Source organism: Mus pahari, chromosome 14, assembly GCF_900095145.1.
Source record: "Mus pahari chromosome 14, PAHARI_EIJ_v1.1, whole genome shotgun sequence".
Classification (NCBI taxonomy): Eukaryota; Metazoa; Chordata; class Mammalia; order Rodentia; family Muridae; genus Mus; species Mus pahari.
In genome coordinates this window covers 32,155,725-32,173,460 of record NC_034603.1, presented here as the reverse complement: position 1 = coordinate 32,173,460, position 17,736 = coordinate 32,155,725, and positions in this window count along the sequence as shown.

Genomic DNA, 17,736 nt, shown 5'->3' with positions numbered 1-17,736 from the left:
TGTCTCTGTACCTATATCCTTTCATGAGTATTTTGTTCCTTATTCTAAGGAGGAATGAAGTATCCACACAATGGTCATCCTTCTTGGTTTTCTTCTGTTTTGCATAATGTATCTTGGGTATTCTAAGTTTCTGGGCTAATATCCGCTTATCAGTGAGTGCATATCTAGTGACTTCTTTTGTGATTGGGTTACCTCACTAAGGATGATATCCTCCAGATATATCCATTTGCCCAAGAATTTCATAAATTCATTGTTTTTAATAGCTGAGTAGTACTCCATTGTGTAAATGTNCCACANTTTCTGTATCCATTCCTCTNTTGAGGGANATCTGGNTTCTTTCCAGCTTCTGGCTATTATAAATAAGGCTGCTATGAACATAGTGGAGCATGTGTCCTTATTACCAGTTGGAAGATCTTCTGGATATATGCCCAGAAGAGGTATTGTTGGGTCCTCCGGTAGTACTATGTCCAATTTTCTGAGGAACCACCAGACTGATTTCCAGAGTGGTTGTTCCAATTGGAACAGAAGTAGGTAATCAGCATGTCCCCATGGATACAATTCCTAGTCGGTCAGGTCCCCAAGTGAAGAGACATCCAAGAGCTGGCTATACAGATGGCCTGTGATGTTGGAAGCAGGAGATGACGGCTTGAAGTGTATGCTGATCCGAAAGGAACATGGTGATGGTCAAAGAATGCAGTTTCCTCAAGGGCTTAAAGAACATAAAGGACCAGGCGCCTTGTTTCCCATCACCTAAGGGAAGGATTCTGGGTTCATCTTTACTCCCATGCTTCAGTAGCAGATGCCAAAACAAAAGGCAGCCACCTGAGAGATGGGACGGACGTGGCAACATTCTTTTTCTCCTTCAGATGAGGACACAGCCTTCTTCTGAAAGTGTGACACCTGACAGTGTCTCTGTGTGCCCCTTTGTAGACTGGCACAGACATTTCCTTTGAACTTCCCTATGCAACACTGAACTGTGATGAAAACCAGCCCCCTCCCCAATTAAGCTCACTAAGAGCATTCACGCTCTACAGGGGGGCTCAGCTCTGGCTGCTAAGAATTCACACCATTAGATCCTATGTAAGTGCTTTCAGGAACCAACTGGGCTGTTAAGTTAGGAAAACTGACTGGTCCATCTTAAGAGTCATCAATTAACAATAACTGAAGCCTTAATGTGGCGGGAACTTCTCCTCATCAGGCAAGGAGCACTTTGAAGCCTCAGAAGGGTCACAGGAGCTCCTGTTAAGGGGAATCCTTTTGAGTGGCTTGTCTCTTATCTTGGGGAAGGCATTACAAACAGTGTCAAGCCATATATGGGGATCATGGCTAGATACTGTCACTGCCTAAGAGGACTGTCTCCATGTAATACTTTAGAACTGCCCATCACCTGTTTTCTCTGAGAGATTTATCCTCCAGTTAGGAAACCCATCTTGAGTAGCAGTGACAGGGCTAATTATGGAGGAAGAGGGCCCATGACACAATCCTTTTTAAAATAAAGAAAGGGGAGGGGGCATGTGGGAGAAAAGAATTCTCAAAAGGCTTCACTTCAAATGGCTTGAAAGGAGGATTGCTCTAATTCCCTCTGGGAGATTATTCAGTGGTGTGTCCTGGACTTGGGGAGCTCTGAGAGAAGATAACTTTTGGGTACAGTCACGTGGTCACGTCTGACTGATGTAGTTCCATAGTTCCTGGAGGATTTGGAGGCCCTGGAGACAGGGGGTGGCATTTGTAAGCCTCCTTTCCTTGGCACAGGTTAAAGGGATCAGAGTTCCTGGAGATGCACCCCAGGCTAACCCTACTTAACATATTCCTAACGGACTCCTGGATGCCTCTTCTCTCTTAAACTTGATCCCCCATAACAATTCTCCTTTTTGAAAGGAGCACGGTCTTTTTGAATAGTTGTGTTCATCAAAACCTCTGGGATTTTGTTCGCAGGTTCTTAGCAGAGGCTAAGTAAGATGGCTTTCCTAGTAAATTTCACATGGTCATCCCGGCAAGATGGCCTGGAACATGATAGGTTCACGTGTACTCCTCACGAGACAGTCTCAGGCACCTGTTCCCCAAGTCAGTTGTCTTCTGAGATTGTTTCTCCAGTTGTGGGGAGCACCCACGGAAAGCAATGATGGCTTGTCTGTTTCTGCCCAATGTCAGTTCTTCTACACAGAATGGGTATTATTGACATGCACAGATACCACAAGCATAGAGTACAGCAATTTTTTTTTTCCCACATGCCTTCTTTACTCAAATGAGTATTTCTTCTCAACACTTCAAAACAGTCTTACTGTGTAGACAAGGTTGACGTTGAACTTAGGGTAATCATCACACCTCCTCCTCCTGAATGCTGGGACATGGCATGCGCCATCACGACTGTCCTGAGAAATAGTTTAAAAATCATAAGGAGTTGTTGTAGAAGGGTTTAAAAGAGAGTAGAACATTACCCAGAGAGCCTTTGGCGGTTAATTCTTTGGTGCAGAAAAAAATAGCCATTTGGCAAGTATGATAGATAAATCTTTGTTGTCAGATGGACAAAATCTGGAATCAACTAAAAACCCAAGCATCTGATGGATGATCAGTTTTCTTATTTGGGGCCTTTGAGGTGAGAAGACCCAGCTTAAATTGGGCAATACTTTTTGGTAGTGCTCACATACGAGGACATGGAAGATGGAAGTCTTTGCTTTTTTTCCTGCTTGGTCTTATACTTGTTGTAGCTGAGGCATTCCCTTCCCGGTATTAGAACCTACTTCTTCAGACCAAACACCAGACAAGATATCCAGCCTCAGGGTCTGAGAAGTTACCAGACTCTTACCCTGTCTGTAAACAGATAGCCATTGTTGGACTAGCTGAGACACAGCTTATATGCCTCTTTAATAAATACCATATATACACATATAATATACTGTGTATATTTGTATGTGTGAATATGCATGATAATATATTCATTCTGTAAGTTCTTGTTCTTCAGAGCAGTGGTTCTCAGCTTCCTAATGCTATGGCCCTTTAGTACAGTTTTTCGTATTGTGGTGACTTGCAATCATAAAATTATTTATATTGCTACTTCATATCTGTAATTTTGCTAATGTTATGGATGGTAATATAAATATCTGATATGCTGGGTATCTGATATTAGATCCTTGTAAAAGGGTCACTTGACCTCTTCCCCAGTGTGCTCAAGACCCACAGGTTGAGAACCACTGCTTTAGAGATTCCTAATACACTGAGAAAAATCATCATCTACTGAAGAATGGTTGTTAAGAAATAAAACTGATCTGGCATCATGTCGGCTTTGCTGGTGTGACAGTCAATCCCTATGGCCAACTTGACTGGATCTACAATTACTGTGGGTGTATGTCTAGGGCAGAGCAGATTTCTAGACAGGTTTAACTGAGCTGGGAAGACCTACCCTGCATGTGGGCAGCACCATGCAGTAGGCTGGGACTACAAAAACAAGCAGAGCATCGGAAGAATTCACGGATAGGATCATCTCTCTGTTTTCTGCCAATGTGATGTGGCCACACCCATCCTCCTGCCATGGGTCCTTCCCAGGCATGATGCCATGCACCCTCAAACTGTGAGCTGAACTAAGCCATCCCTCGGCTGCTCCTTGTCAGGGTCCTTGAGCCACCGCTGTGAGTAGTAACTAGCACAAGCCACCTGCCCCTGGGAGTTGTTGTTTCCTCAGGATGAGACACAGACATCCAGGGCTGCTCAGGGCACAAGGCCTTCCAGGTAACTCAGCTATTTGCAACTTTTGCTGTTTTCACAGCACAAATAACGTTATCTCATGAGTGAAGCTTGGCTCTAAGGCAGTGGCTCTCAACCTGTGGGTCAAGACCACCTTGGGTGTTAAGTGACTCTTTCACAGGAGTCACCTAAGAACACTGGAAAACACAAATATTACATTATGATTCATAACAGTAGCAAAATTACAGTTATGAAGTAACAATGAAAATAATTTTGTGATTAGTGGTCTCCATGACATGAGGGACTGTATTAAAAGGTTGCAGCATTAGGGAGGTTGAGAACCACTGTTCTAAAGCCGCATGGTGTACTTGCTGGTGACATGCTTCTTCTGCTGAGTTTCCATGGCCGATGGGCTCAAACTTTTAATCTGAATGGACTCACCTGTTGGGCTCAACTCAGTCAAAGCAGTGTTGACATGGTCTTTGATTCTCTTTGTTCCAATGACTGATCTGAGCAGCCACATTCCCACTGATCGCCCTCCCTATACTAATATTGACACTGGAAGACAAACAGAATCTTGGGAGTGGATCTATGCATTTGCCCAGTATCCAAAGACCCAGGTCAGTGATGTGAAGGCCCCACACGCCAGCAGACATTAAGAGAGAAATCCCTGGTGCGTTGAGCTGTGTTTGTTGTTTCCACAAAGTGGAGAATTTAAGGACAGTTAATTGCCCTCGTCAGTGTCACTGCATAAGATCGATGATTTGGGGAACAAGAGCCAAAGAGTCAAGAACTCTGGCACAAAGCCAAACCATCTTTGTCCATGTGGGTAATGAAGGGAATCTGTCCCTGAGCCTGAGTTCTGAGGCAGCACGGGGGTGCAAAGCTCTGTGCATGACCTCTGTCTGCCGAACCCCACCTGAGCAGAAGACTAGGCCCTGGGGAAGCTATGGCTCAGCACAAACTGTATCTTGAGGTTCCAGGGGTAGAAATAACTAAGGTCTTGTCATCTGTGCCACCATAAGTGACCTATGTCACAGTCTTACTATGAGAAAGGGACCTGGTCTACCCAGTATGCTACTGTTGGGTAAATCACACCACCTTCTTTGTAGAGTACCATTGATTTCCACACAATGTCCCTGTCTCTAAAGGGGGCCTAGAAATGATTACATCATTTCCAAGTTAGGAGGGCACTGAGTTAAGGCTACCAGGAAGATCGCTAATACTACTTTAAAATTATTTATAAGCATAGGTACATGTGCATATCCTACAATACATGTCTACGATATTGGATATATTTTATATTATATACTATGTTTTGCATGTGTACATAGAATTATTAGGTTTTACATATATTATAACATTTACATAGCATGTTTCAGAGTTTGTTATGTCCAGATGACCTTAGCATCCTTACTTCTTGTCATCATCACAGGAGACAAGTCCACATCTTGTCACCTCTAAATCCCCCACAGAGCATCCCTGCAGGTGTTCCATCTGGGCTGGTTGAATTCTTCCTAGATTGACAGGAAGCTTCTGTGCTGTGCTGTCCTGTCAGACCTCCCTGTGATGTCACTGACTACAGCAGCTTCCTGCCGCCATCAGGGTTTGCCTACTCTCTTCCTTACATCATCTCTCTCATCTTCTTTTTCTGGAGGAGAAGGTCAATTTTCCATATCATCCTTCTCAGAGACAGAGGGACCTGACAACTACTTTCAGAATTCACTCAGTGTGTACTCCATAGCATTCCAGGGAATTATCTGAAGTGCCATCTATCTGACAAACACGCCCATTTAGTTTGTGAACAGAAGATATGAGTCACTTACTTCTCTTCTGTGCTAGTTAATTTTTATTGACTGGACACAAACCTAGACATATCTGGGAAAAAGGAATCTCAACTTAGGAATCAACTCCATCATACTGGCCTATACTTAGGCAACTCAGTGGGGCATTCTCTTGATTAATGATTGATATGGGAGTGCCACCCATGGGCAGGTAAGCCTAGGCTGTACAGGGACTGTAGCTAAGCCAGCCAGGGGAAGCAAGCCAATACTCAACAATCCTCCCTGGTCTCTACTTCAGTTTCTACCTCCAGATTCCTCCTGAGATCCTGCCTTAACTTCCTTCAGTGATGGACTGTGATGTGGAAATTAAAGCAGAAGAAACCTTGCCTCCACTGTGTTTTGTATTTAGCACAGAAACAGAGAAGCAAATTAGTACAATATCCATTTAACAAAACAACGATATTGGCTTCTCTGCTAGGGCATTATGACCTCCCAAGGCACAAGCTTTTGTATTATAGGACCAGTCATGGTTCTCCAGTCATGCAGGCTTTAATGACAATCAGAAAGCAGTTCTATCCATAACCACTATTGTACCAGTGAGCACATAGCTCCTGGAATGTTAATGCGATAGCGCAAAGGTCTGCAGCCAAGTAGAACTTTTGGTGTACTCTGTCCCATCAGGAGGTAGGCCAGATGGTTGTTCCATTGTTCTCATGGAAGGGAAGGTTATGCTGAGCTGATGAAGCCTTTGAATGGCTTCACTTCAGGATGCATTGTCTTCAGTCACATTCTACCACTGTATTGTGATGGTCTAAATGAAGGCAGTGGAATCAACAAATGAGGTCCTCTCTGTTTGTCCTCTTCACCCTCGATATACACACATCCACAAATATTCACAGACATTTGAATGCATGCATGTGAGCACACATACCCAAACATGTGTATATATGGGCATACTTACATGTACGGACATACCATAAAATACAAGCATATACATGCATGCACACATACACAGAAACACATGTGCACACATACAAATTAAAAGGAACATGCATCTGCATGCAATAATAGATATTTTTTGCACATACACAGAAATACATGCAAAGATATACATGTTCATATGCAATCAAAAAAGCCCCCCCACACACACAAACATACTTGTACACACACTAATAGACACAAGTAGGCACACACATGCATGCATTTACACACACATCCATTCATATACTCAGGCACATGAACAGATTCACATGCATGTCTGTTTGATCCAGTCATACATACCTGCACACATAGGTGCAAATGTATGCAGAAACATTAATCTTCACAAACATACATATACCTATATACATACACAAGCTTACACAAAGGGTAATGCATACATATATAATATACATATATACACATATATACAAATGCACATACATACAGACATATGCAGACTAATATACATGTACCCCATACATACATTGCCACATATATTCTCACATATGTGCATGCACCTAGCATATGAATACACACACACACACGTCCATGCTCACAACCACACAGACACACATGTGCGTGCAGTCACACACTTATGCATATGAATATGCAATCACATATACATACCTCCTTACACATATGCATGCAACACATCCCATCATCGTATTTTATCTTCTTAACTGGCTTTTTTTCCCCCTTATTTGTTGAAAAGTTTTGCTTGAGATTTATACCTATGCTTCCTGGGAAGAAGTCTTTGGTTTTGCCAAGATCATGTCTCCTAAGATCACCCAAGTTTTCCATCACTGGGGCATTGTACGCTGTTCACACAGTTTCAGAAAAACATGCACAAGTGCATTGCACATGCATACATGCACACACACTTTTGTGGTACTCACACCTTCAAATCCAGTGCATATGTAATTTTTTCCTCATTCACCAATCAACTGAATAGAGAAAGTATTATTATAACTTGGATTAAATTGACTAAAACAAAATCCTTTCATTAAAATACAACACCCTTGATGCCCAATAATGGCCAGAATGCACAGTGAGTTTGTGTAGTAAGTTCTGAAGACTTGACAATAAAAATATAGGAATCTTAAAAGAAACTCCATTTCAGATATGCATCAGTCAGGGAGGGAAAAGTAATTGGGCTGCCCATCTCCTCTCCGGGCCAGCTGCCAGGATTAGTCGTTTTATTAAAGAAATCTCGGCAGACCTTCCGGCTGACTTTTCCTTTCTTCGGAGACAGGAATGCGATGATGTTAAGGATGGATTAAAACCAGGGTAGGGATCAGACTCCCCAAAGTTCAGATTCTGGCCTTGCCTCTGAATGTGTGACGTTAAACAAGTCTTCACTCCCTACACCAATAAAAGGTGGATTGTGGCAGCAGCCTCGCAGAGTGGAACGTTACAGGAGAGGATGATAAATCAGGGTCCCCACCCCACCTTCTCCTCTTGGCTTGCACTGGGACTCTGAGCACTTCTCACTATCTACAGATGCACACCTCTTGGAAATCACCCCAAATGAGGAGAGAGGATATGGAGAAAGCAAGCCACACGGGGTCCTGTAGCGGTGCTCCCCCTAGGCAACTGATGCCTCTCTCCTTTGGAAACTGGAGAATGGCTGTTAAATTAGGAGATATCATCCTTTAAACAGCACCAGAAATGTTATACTGACTTTCCATCCATAAATAGAATTAAATGTTCTCAGTAGGGTGGGTCAAAACTGAATTGTAAGTACAATCACAAGAATAATTTAGAGCCAGCAAAGTATTGCCATGTTTGACTTATTAAAACCTGAATATATAGTTTTCAATAATAGATTAATTTTCTTGATATGTTTATTTGCCAAAAAGGATTCTAATTACAGATCATGGGAGTTTTGTCGATAACACGAGGGGAGGGATCCACTAGCATCTTTTTGTGGCCAGTGCAGCACTGTGAGGCTAACCGATAGTTCCCTGACACCTTTTATGTGCATGATGTAGTTCCCAGTGCTTAAGACCACTTTGTACCTTCTGAGGTTAGAGAACCCCAGGTTGAGGACCATTTGGCTATAAAACCCTGAATCAGAGCTGAGGAAGCAAGAATGGCTGGCCCGCTGTTGTATAAGTAATAATGATATTACTAACCATTTGCAAGAGCCCACTAGGGACTTCGGAAATAACCTCAAAGCAATTAACTAATGACCTGCCTTTGATTATTTTCTCCTGCTTTGAAAGCAAAAGGTTAGAGTTCATCCGCCAGACTGACGCTGAGAGAGTGACACAGCCTGGTGGCCACCACCCTCATGAATGGAACCCGAGAGACTCCTCTCACTGGACTGCCTGGAGATGCTAATCTTTACAGCCTTTTAACATTCTATAACGTCTTTTTTTTTTTTCCATTCTAATCTAACTGAACAAACTATCGGTGCAAAAAGCCATAAGGACTGCAGAGAAGCACAGAGGTTTTCAAAATGAGATTGTTAACCATATTCCTATCCTGTGCTTCGAGGCTGCTTTGGATATTCTGTGTCCAGGTTTCCCACCTATGAGCAGATAGTTTCTTCGACAATAAGCGTCAACAGCTCCCAACTGCTATTTCTGCTTCTTTACATGAGAATTCACCATGCACAGGTTTCTGCAACACTGGGCATGCGGTCATCCAGCCTTTCCTTTAATTACTTTCTCTTGAAAATGGATGCAGCTCCCAGTGCCTTGACCCTGGAAATGATACTGAGGGTGACAGCCCTGCCCTTCCTCCCAGGAACAAGTCTCCTCCCACCCATACACCGACAGCAAGAACATAAGGTTTCCAAAGGAGCTTCAGTCAACACATAGTAAACACGTACGTATAAAGCATGTTTGAGTGCTTTCCCCTAGAACTTTGGGTTCTATTTTAATGTTCTTCCCTCACAGTTACTAAGCTTCCTATTGCAGGGATGCATAAACTACAAGCGCCTCCATGCTTCTGCTTGGGGTGGCTTTGGGTAGTAGTAAAGTTGAACGTTCACTGAACTTCCATTGAGCTGATGTATGTCCTTTGAACATTTTTTTTCTACCAGGATATTAACCTTTACTTATTGATTTCCTAATTGGATTTCTGATTGACTCATTATCATTTTATCCTGGCCATCTCTGCAAGTTGGTAGGTCTGAGGCTAACATCTTTTGTATCTTTTATAAATTGTACTAAGTATTCTGGAGTACCCATGCGATAATTTTATATGCCTTCATATTTGTAGGTAAGCTTTTGTATTTTATGTAGACTTATTTCTCTGTGTGCGTGAAACAGACACTTACAGGAATTAAGTCCCACTGTGCATAATAAATTCAGCATGCAGGTTTTTCCTTGCCCCTCCCCACCCCCTCACCTTCCTACCCTTTCACTACGCAATTGCAATAAGTTATGCTAATGAACTGGCATACGTCTTTTTTATTTTTATCCATTTTTATAATAGTATTTCAAGATACACACAGGTACAAAGCCAGAATTTTGTCATGTGTCATTTTTAAAAAAATGAGATTATAATAAGTACTTTCTGTGTCTCACTTTTCTCTCTCAATATCTCATAAAAACCCTTCCAGAGTAATTGAGATAACTCTAATTCATCCTTTTTAATAGTTATATAAGGTTCCCTCGGGTAAGTGGATCACAATTTATTCAGCTGTTTCCCCTGTAGTAGCACTCATTTTATTCCTTTTGCAATCACAAAGGGGGCTGCAATAAAGACCTCTGAGGGGTCACTGCTGTAAGGTGGGTTTAGTTTGATGGGGCAGATTCCCAGGAAGAAAACTGCTGAGTCAAAGTGTGTCATTGGCTTGTTTTTTATTTTAATGGATGCTGCCAAATCGCCTCCTAAAAAAGCTTATAAGAATGCAGAGTGTCACTAGCGATGCATGGGCCTTTCCCCACATCCACATTATAAATAAATGTTATAGCTTTTCTCAGTGTTGGCAAATTTGGAAAGTGGAGACAAGGCCCTGGCCACTTGAGAGCACAAATGTCACCTGACTTAAGAACCTTCTGGATTCCATGTCTCAGAAACACGGCTTGCTCCTTGTTCTGGTGTTTTCCCATTTTCCCGTGCAAATTTATATAACTTTACATAGTATAGATAGATAATTTACATAGTATAGATATATAATTTATATATACTTTACATAGTATACATAGATTTTTAGTTGTCAGTTGCACTGCAGGCAATGTTTTTTCCAGCACTCACACATACTATGTACCCGACGAGCAGCAGGTTCTTCAAGTCTCTGTGACAAAGGCCCGGTGTTTTTAAATTGCCAGTCCCAGTCCTATTGCCAATTCATCGTAGACAAACTCATACCCTCAGATGTCATGGAGATATTAAGTGTGGGTGAATGTTTGGGAATGTTTGTTCTCCATCTGAGGGCTCCCTAGCAGCAACCTACAGATGGAGGATGGCCCACCAGTCACACTCAGAGTGACCCTACGTTTTCCCATCCTTTGCTCCCATTAAAACATCTCGCTTTTGCAGAGTCAAATACATTTCCGTCCGTAATACCTGGAGTAACCTCTTGCCCTTAAGTATTTGGATTTGTTCCTAAGATTTCATCGCTAATAACGACCCATTTCAGTCCAAGTCCAGGCGGATCACTTTTCTGATTTAATTTTCTGTATCTTTCTCCCTCTTCTGTCTGGATTTCTAATGGGATGATGTCCAGTCTTTCTCCCCTCAGGCACACTACCGAATTATCTTTGTCACCATAGAAAATGCTGTGGCCTGGCTCCCTCAGAAGCCATTCCCTCTCCTGCCCGGTTTTATGTCTCAAAATATAGAGCAGAGGTTCTCAACCTGTGGGTAGTGACCCCATTAAGGGTCACACAACCTTTTTTCCAGGAGTCACCTAAGACCATCGGGAAACACAGAGTTATACATTATTATGTGAATTTACAGTAGCAAAATTACAGTTGTGAAGTAGCAATGAAAATAATTTTATGGTTGGGGTCACCACAATGTAAAGGGTTGCAGCGTTAGGAAGATTGACAGCCACTGATACAAAATCTAAAAACAAACAAACAAACAAACAAAAATCTTATCATGTCTGCTGGTATACGTACGACTCCAGTTGGCAGGCATGACAGTGGACAATCATGCACGTAGCAGGTCTTTGAGCAGAATAACATGACAAGTGGCTGCACAAGGCCAGTTCACTCTCTTGAGAAGTATATTTTTAACTTTGGGGTAGCAGCAAGGGGGGGGTGTTCTCAAATTCTTCCATCATAAATGCCAACAATTTGTAGTAGGATGGATGCACTGTGCTTGAATAATCTCCCAAATTCGAGGATACCCTTCCTAGCTACACATCACCAAACCTTTATGTTTCAGTGTCTAGACTAGCCCATACGTATTCATCTTCATCTGTTGAATGCACTAAAATGAATTCCGTGGCTTGCAACAGAAAGCCTAGAAAAGAAGTCATGTTTTTTTTGAAGTGATGTCATCTTCCGAGATTCTTTCTCACATCGATTCATGTGTTTCTTTGATTCATTTTAAATGGTCGGTACCCCACGTGTTCAAACCTTCAGATTTCACCAGGATTTACAATGTGTTCTGTGCTGTTTAACTTGATTCTTCACTCCTTTCAGACTGTGGGAACTCCCTCTAAACACTGAGATAATCAGCGTTGCCTTAAGTAAACAGAAAAAGGAAGAAACATAAACACAAGTCCCAGCTGAGCAGAGCTAAGAAGCATCCCTGATTCCGGAGTCACGAATGTCAGAAGGCCAAAGTTAGAGGAATGCATGGGAAATGACTCAAGAAAGCTGAGGGCAATCAAACCGAGGTGCCGCTAAGTATCGCCAAGATCATCACCATGAGAACCTAGAGGTACAAACTCCAGCCAATGGCTGCTAAAGCCATGAGGCTTGTATGGAAGTTCACAGGAGATCTGAGTATATGCTGCTGAATGCTCACTCTAACTGCTCCCAGCAGTCACTGCTCTCCTCTTAGGGAAGTGTGTGTGTGTGTGTGTGTGTGTGTGTGTGTGTGTGTGTGTGTGTGTATAGACATATGGTTTTTACTTTGAAGCAGCCCAGGCTAAAATCTGAGTATTATAGCTCAGGCTGACCTTGAACTCAAAATCCTCTAACTCAGACTTCCAAAGAGTGAAGGCATATTCTCTGGAAATAACATACTAGAGAAGCTGGACTTAGTGTGACCAGACATGGAAGAAGGAAGAGATGAGAGTTGGCTCCGGAGCTAGAATATTTTGTCCGTGAAGATGTTCTTCGTAAATATTTAACTTTCATGAGCCAGATGGTCTCTATGCAACTCATCAGTTCTACGACTTCCACAGAGACATCCTCCAAGGATGCTAAAGCCATGTGCCAGGAAGCTGTTTTGAAAATTTGACAGTGGCTGGATTTGGCCAAACAGCAATAGTTTATAGACCCCAGTCTGGAGTTCTAGCAGGGAGGTTGTGTAAAAGCCCGCATCTGAGCCGAGGGACTCTCTGCGTTTCTCTCCGATTAGTCATTGCACTTGTTCCTCGGATCACATCTTCCTACCCTCACTCTCCCACCCACCAAAAATGTAAACTAGCAAACTAGAATATTTCTCTCTTTGTGTCCTTTCTCAATTATTAATTGAGAATTTATAATTTAATAATCTCAATTATTAAAAATTAGCACATCCTAACTTGCTACTTTGTATGCATGTGTGTGTGTGTGTGTGTCTGTGTGTGTGTGTGTTGTGTGTGTTTATATACATATGTTTTTGTTTTGTAGCTGACTAGATTTAACTCTGAGTTTTACAGCTCAGGCTGGCCTTGAACTCAAAAGTCCCCTTGCTCAGACTACCAAGTGAAGGGACTACAGGCGTGTGCGACCCCATCCAGCTGTGGTATGCTTACATTTCCTTTTTGGTAGGATCATAAGTGTACTGACACACTAGTCTTTGGTGTAGAGTATTTACGAGTCATCTAGTTTCTTCCCTGTCCACGACAAGGTCCCTCTGCGGAAGTCCTACCTGTCTGTTCTCTCTTTCCTTTCTGCAACAAGGTCCCTCTGCGGAAGTCCTACCTGTCTTTTCCCTCACAGCACTTAACTTACTTGTTGGTTCCTTCAATTATCCAGCATTTAAGTTTGTTTGTCCTTCCACTTAATTACTTTGATTTCAATAAATACTTGTTAAACAAATGAATGACAATCAGTAGCAAACACAGCATCACCAATATCCACAGATCTGTGGACCATTAAGAATGACAATCAGTAGGAAACACAGAAACACCAATATCCGCAGACCCTGGGGGTGAGGACTAAGACCACAGATAACGTCAACTCCTGTACACCTCATGTCCTTCCTGCGTCTATTCATTAATAAATTAAGCACAGTGAGATGTTGACAACTAATAACAAAGTATAATAATTATCCTAAATAGGATGTATAGACATAAAAGTTGTCTATGTTCATCCCCCTTTCTTGCCCTTCTCATTCCTATCTTACTATATAATGCTCAGCTTCTTGTTGGCTGTGGCTAAATACAGATAAGGGAAGACCACCACAGAATGATTCCAGAGTTTATCTGGTTGATCTGAGAGAAAATGTGTTGACTGAGGAATCTTGAGTTCTCTTAAGGGCACCAAAACCTAAGAGCAGAATGAGGGGGAAAGATCAGAAACAAAGTAGATTGACAAGAAATCCGATAAGTAAGAGAAAAACCAGGGAAGCGTGGTTATCTTCATCACAGAAGTGTCACAAGATCGAGAATCTTGTCAACAGCCCCAAGAAGTCCCCTGGAGTTTCTTGACTAAGAGCCTGCAAGTACTCTGAGCATTCACTGCAAAATGCAGAGTGAATGGCCCTAGCCGGGGCAATTTTCTGATAGTCGCTGCAAAGGTCAGGTCTCAGGAAGCAGAAGAGTGATGAGAGAGAGACAGAGAGACAGAGACAGACAGACAGGGACACAGAAAGAGACAGAGACAGAGAGAGACACAGAGACAGAGACAGAGACAGAGAGAAATAGAGAGAGACATAGAGACACAGAGAAACATAGAGACATAGAGAGACAGAGTCACAGAGAGACACAAAGGGAGAGAGAGAGAGAGAGAGAGAGAGAGAGAGAGAGAGAGAGAGAGAGAGAGAATGGTTAGGAACTGAAACACACATGCGATTTTGGAAACAGTTTGGGCTATATGGCCAATCTGAAGCCTGGTTGAGCTGCTGAGCAATTTCCAGGCCAACCTGGGGCACACAGGACAGACTGTGTCTCAGACACTCCTCCCTTCGTATGTGAAAGCCTCGCATGTTCTTTAGATGAACTGCGAGGAGCTGCAGTGTGTTGGAGAGAGGCACTGAAGGAGAAGACAAGAGCGCAGTTGCAGATTAAACTCCCTCCCTCCTTACCTCAGCATGACGGGACCTTTGAGGGCCGCTGAGGGAGAACATGCTTTTGTAGACTCGCAGGAAGGAGGCTGTGGAAATCAGATGGAGATCTGTAAATTCTAACCAGCTCACTAGGAATCCACACATGGGGCACTTGAACCGGCATGCAGCTGAATGAACCCTGGTCTTCATTCTGCTCCTGCGCCATGCTCCAGTCCCCATAGAAGGACCTCCAGGCAGCACCGGAGCCCGTTTAACTTGGGAATTAACACATGGGTCAGCCTTCGCATGGGAGTAAAGATAAATGAATGGCTTGGTCTAGGGCTGCCTGTGGGAAGACAATCCTGATGGCTGCGGTGTTTTCTGGGAAATTCCTGAACTCCGCTTCTGTCTTCACCCAAGTAGCCCAAACTGCTAAGTCTTCTTTTCTGCCTTTGCCATTGAAGAAAAAAAAAAATGATCCTTTATGAAACTTGGTAAGACAGACTCTTAACTATCTCTTTTAGACTCGGTATTCACCCTGGAATCTAAAGGCCAAGAGTTAGAACCCTATCCTCCCTGACAGATCAGGGTCAGAGCCTCTGTATAAACTGTACTAGACCTAAGCAGAACTGGAACTAAGGATAAGGAGCTGAGCTGTATCTTCTGTCACATCGTCACTGAAAAGCTGACAGTCTCGGTTTTATTTTATGTTGTTCTTTATTTTAAAAGAAAAGAAATATATATGCATACATGCATATACACATATACAAATAAATGTACATTTGTATGTCTGTACATCTGTGAGTGTATTCTATGCAATCTATTGTACATCGTGGTGCGGAGCCTAGTGCGCACCACGATGTACAACGTCCACAAGCAGTGTGTGTGTGTGTGTGTTCTATATGAAGATAGTATAGTCAAACTAGTTCGTGCAAATAGAAAGGCTACATGGATAGAAAATATGTTCGTGAGAAGTAAAATTTTTCTTCTCTATATTTTGGCAGTGAATACATATTCATTTGTAATGAGAAAGAAATCAATAGAATCTATTATTTCAAAGTCATCTCATTTAAACAAATTTTTCCTAATAGTTGATTTAAACAAAAAATAAAACCAGATTCTCAGTTTGCTCTTCTGCATTGGAGAAAACTTTTCAAACATGTCTTGTATATCCCTAATTTGATTTCCATATGGGAAGAATCTGCTTTGAACAAAATTTTAAATTCCATTAGAGTATGTTTACTTACACAAAATTCTCTCCTTATCTAATTTCTTTTCATTCCTGCTTAGACTCAATCTGTTTTCTTCTCAGTTCAGACTGCTTGTTTTTCGTCTTTCATCTCATTTGTTTGTGTTTCCTCGAGTCAGGGGAGAACGAGGCCGCGTCCAATAGTTTCTTCTGCTTGCTGCAGTAGCATTTTTCATCAATATTTTTGTCTCTCCTTCTCTCTATATTACAGCATTTCCACACAGACTCCACCCTGCTTTGCAGTCATTTACCTCCTTCTTAAATAATGGGAGCTACACCAAAAACAGTTTACCCTGAATGGTAATACATCCCACACTCTTCTTTAAAAAAAAAAAAAAAAAAAAGAAAAGAAAAGAAAAAGAGATTTATTTATTTTATTTTATTTATGCATGTGAGTACACTGTAGCTGTCTTCAGGCACACCAGAAGAGGGCATCAGACCCCATTACAGATGGTTGTGAGCCACCATGTGGTTGCTGGGAATTTGAACTCAAGACCTCTGGAAGAGTAGTCAGTGCTCTTAACCACTAAGCCATCTCTCCACCACCACCACCGCCCACACACACAAACTGTTCTTAGATGCTCTTGTCCCTGGGATCTGTCACCTGATCTAGAACCAGTGCAATGATCCAGCAGTCTGAGAAGAGCTAGGACTGCCTAGATGGGGTGTCTCCGGGTTTTCTGCTGAACCCTCTCTTGGAGGGGGCTGAAATCATATGTAGCTCGGTTTCTTTTCCATTGCCTTAAGAAGTCCTGCTTCTCAGGATTGAAAAGATAGTTGCATGACCAAAAGCATTATTATTATTATGTTATATATTATATTATATTATATTATATTATATTATATTATATTATATTAATTATTATTGCAGAAGACTCAGGTTTGACTCCTAGCATCCACAAGGCAGCTCACAACCATCTATAATTCTAATTCCCGGTGACCTGATGTCCTCTTCTCACCTCTCTATACACCAGGCATGCACATGCTGCACAGACACACATGAAGGCAGAACACTTACACACATAAAATCAAGTAAGGAAAATCTAAAAATACTATTTAAAAGACTAGTTTAAAAACTAATAAAAATTTGAAAAGAAGACTCGGGTCAAGACTAAAACAGCCTGTGACACCCCCAACCTTCAGACAAAATGGATTCTGAATTCTTATTTTTATTTGAACAGACCAAAGCCCCAGCATCCAATGTCAGAGAAGAAAGCTATCTTAGACAGAGAGACTCTGTGTCTGTGTTTGCCTGAGCCTCTGGCCAGCCCTCCCTATCTCCCCTTCTTGCTCTGAGGACCCTGTGTCTCTTCTGCTCGGTGACTGCTAGAGTTTCCAGCAGAGGGATACCAGGGGTCAGCCTATAGAAGCATAAGCAATCCCAGGTCAAGTGTTTGTCTGCCTGCATCCGGTTTCTACCTTGTTTCAGTTAGGATTCTACTACTCTGAAAAGACATCATGCCCAAGGTAACTCTTATGAAAGGAAGCATGTAACTGGGGGCTTGCTCATACATTCAGAGGGTGAGTCTGTTATCATCGTGGTGGGGAGCACGGATGTGGGCAGGCATGGTGCGAGATGAGAGCTACTCTCTGACCTGCAAGAAGAAAGAAAAAAGAGGGAGAGAAGAGAGAAGGAGAGAGTGGGAAAGGAGAGAGGGAGAGGGAGAGGGAGAGGGAGAGGGAGATACGGTCTGCTGGGAACTGGCAGTCTCACAT